Source organism: Sycon ciliatum, unplaced genomic scaffold (assembly GCF_964019385.1).
Source record: "Sycon ciliatum unplaced genomic scaffold, ocSycCili1.1 SCAFFOLD_2389, whole genome shotgun sequence".
NCBI lineage: Eukaryota > Metazoa > Porifera > Calcarea > Leucosolenida > Sycettidae > Sycon > Sycon ciliatum.
Window position 1 is genome coordinate 7,318 of NW_027044859.1, and position 2,965 is coordinate 10,282.

Sequence of the window (2,965 nt, forward strand, 5' to 3'; positions counted from 1 at the left end):
CAGTGGACTTTGAACTTTTTGAGCTATTTCTTGAGAATTGTTAGTTTCTAGTCATTGCAAGGTGGGCCTTACAAGGCCCTTTTTCGTTCGAGTTCAGACCTGACACGCCGTCCATCGCCGGATAAGGCAAACTTCTATCCTCAGTTTCGAACGTTTTCTCGCGGGGTGCTTCTGTCCCATGCAGCATCACGTCTTCTCCGACTGTCGAAATTTGAATTTTTCTTTACGCAGGACTTTAGTTTAGTGCCGTCAAGTATTCCAGGCACGCGTAGTAACACCCACTACAACATCCAGAAGAACAAGCCTTAGTCTTTTAGTATGTGGTCTCTCGCCGGTGTCCAAGACCAAATAACACCACACCGACCAATTTTCTAACCTCTGTTTTTCTCGCTATTTACATGTATATGGAGGACAGCTGGAAGCATGTAGCACTCACAATGAACACATCAGGACGGTGTAATAATACCACTCAGGTACACCATGGGCGTGTGTGCATTCCTGCCTGCGAGTTATGCCAAGCAACTCGTCTGGACACCAGTGCACACATCCGACAAATGCAGAATATTGGAATATTTTGGTAAAATAGTGAACGGCGAAAGGCAAAAACGCAAATTGCAGCCACCTACAGACTAATATCCACATACGCTGGCTGTGTAAAGGAGTGTCAATGAGAATCTTAATTGCGTTACTACAGAAGTGTATGAAACGGAACGTAGCGGACGAGCTCAAAAGTGCACGCCGAGCCAATATAGGCGGCATTGCAGCACATGTAAAGACAGTTATGCACAAACACTCAAACAGGCACAGATGAACTGTTCCCACTATGAAACGGTCTCAGCAGTTCCAAAGAGTAAGAACATGACAATAGCATAAAATGATGTCTTTTGCAAGGAGTGCTACGAGGCACAGCTAGAATGGATAATAGTTGACAGCAGTGCAAGCATTCACAACAAAGCTATTACAGCTGATCGCTTGTCACACTCAGATCTGCGATAATCCTCTGGCTGAGCTAACAGCAGTACTGGGAGAACACATGGATGTTTGCACACTAGCAAAAGAAGCGAGTCATTCTCCTTCTGCGGAAAGGCTGCAATACCCAAGGTCCTCTTCGTGCTGTTCTCACACAATGCCAAGACGCGTTGGAGCACGATCCACCTGAGAAGACACACAGATCGCACAAGATAAGGCAGTATTTTAAGTTTTTAACGACAGTAGGAATAATGCATGAAACACAGAAAGTAATTGAATGGAAAAAAGTGCTCCGCTCTTTATATTATACTACACTTTTCCAATGTTATACAGATAATACACTGAACTCCATGGAAGTGGATTTGGTTGTCCCTATTAGTATAATTGCAGTGGGTGCTGCTTCACTTGAACCATATTTTGGTTTCAGTGAAGCAGCACTCACTGCAACAATTTGCAGAAAAATTCCTCAATCGCATCGTCGCGCATCACGTCGCAGAAGTGATATCATGCATCGCACTTTAGAATGTTGGCATGGCTGGGCATCACTGCCAGTAGTTCTGCCAAGAAGACGTAACCCGGATTATTAACCCCTGGTGGATCGGTTACACACAGAAACACAGCAGGTTCGAGGCAGTGTCTGCATGCGATACACCATGCACACAAGCCTTCACAAGGCTCTTATGAGAAAAAGCGCGCTTTGAATCTGGAAACCACAAAAGATCGTTGACGCACTACCCCAGCTGGTACCCCAGTTTGTCGCTACGTAATGTGGGCAGCAAGCCCCTTCAGTCCCCTCGTGCAAAGTTGCATGCTCTTGGGGCTATGGACTCTTGGTTCAGCCACCAAAATATGAATGCAGTGGAGCTCCGTCAGCGGCGTACATGAAACGAGACAGTATTCGGTTCGTTTCAATCGATAATATCGACAAAGAATATATTATTACAATGACACAAAGAGCTTTCATGGCAATTAAGACCAGCATGTCCATCCGCAGCCATGCAGCAGCAGCAACGAGGGTACATCTCAAGAGAATACAACAAGTCCATATCCACTAAAATGTCATGCAAATTTTACAATAATACAGAGTATAAAAGACATACAAATTTCGCACTTTCGGATTCCTCAACAGTACCATCCTAAGCACAGGCACACTAAACGGGAAGAGAACACATTGATTTATGACATCGTATTCCTTTGGATGCTTCTTTCTTCTTGTTGTGCTATTTTCAACAAGGCAACACTTGTGCTCGTAAAAATACTAAAAAAACAATTTTGAGATTCCACTTAGTGCCATCGGTTATTCCAGGCAGGAATGCTCAAACCATTATCATCTCACTACACAACAATATGTACTTACTAAGATCCGCCATGAGAGCTTGGTGTCCGCGGCTCTTGGAAAGCGCAGCTCGTCTACTTCTCGATGCCAGTCGGCGAAACCAGCAAATCGGGGAGAGCAGTTTCTTCCATAAATAAAGGCCAAGATGGCGTTTGCGATTCAAATTTTCTACTCGGCGTCAAAGCACAACATTGAACTCATCATCTTCCATTGCTGCAAAGGCAAAGGAGCGAAGACAGGCCGCGAGAAAGGCCAAAACAATTGCCAAATTTCTCCCCCAACTGCCATTGTCGTCATCATCTTCACCAACACAGTTTTGTGCAGACTTTTTCCCGCGGGATCGGACCCAGGAAAATGAAAACGGCCCACTCAGTGGCCTGGCGCACGGACTGTATACATGTAGTTGTAGCGCCTGCGCCCCTTGATTATCAGCCGTCCTACAAGATCCTTTGAATTGTGAGGATTTGGTTACGAAGTACATTGTACCAAGAGTTTTTTTTTTTTTTTTTTTTTTTACTATTGACACAGCCCTACTGGAAAACAGGTGGAGAACAAAATAAACGAGGAAAAGGACAAAACATACAAAACATAGGGGATGAGAGAGTACATAACAGACTCTTGATTGTACTGAGTACACTGTACCCGGTTCCCACAAAACCG

At 44.6% G+C, this 2,965-nt stretch overlaps 1 long non-coding RNA gene across 1 annotated transcript; it reads right to left on the minus strand.

Moving 5' to 3' along the window:
* Positions 1-364: 364 nt before the first annotated feature.
* On the minus strand, positions 365-2,695 carry LOC135830668 (uncharacterized). Its single transcript, XR_010556086.1, has 2 exons — positions 2,327-2,695; positions 365-1,155 (listed from the first exon to the last, which is right to left on the minus strand). It is a non-coding gene; the product is annotated as an uncharacterized LOC135830668 (long non-coding RNA).
* Positions 2,696-2,965: the final 270 nt, after the last annotated feature.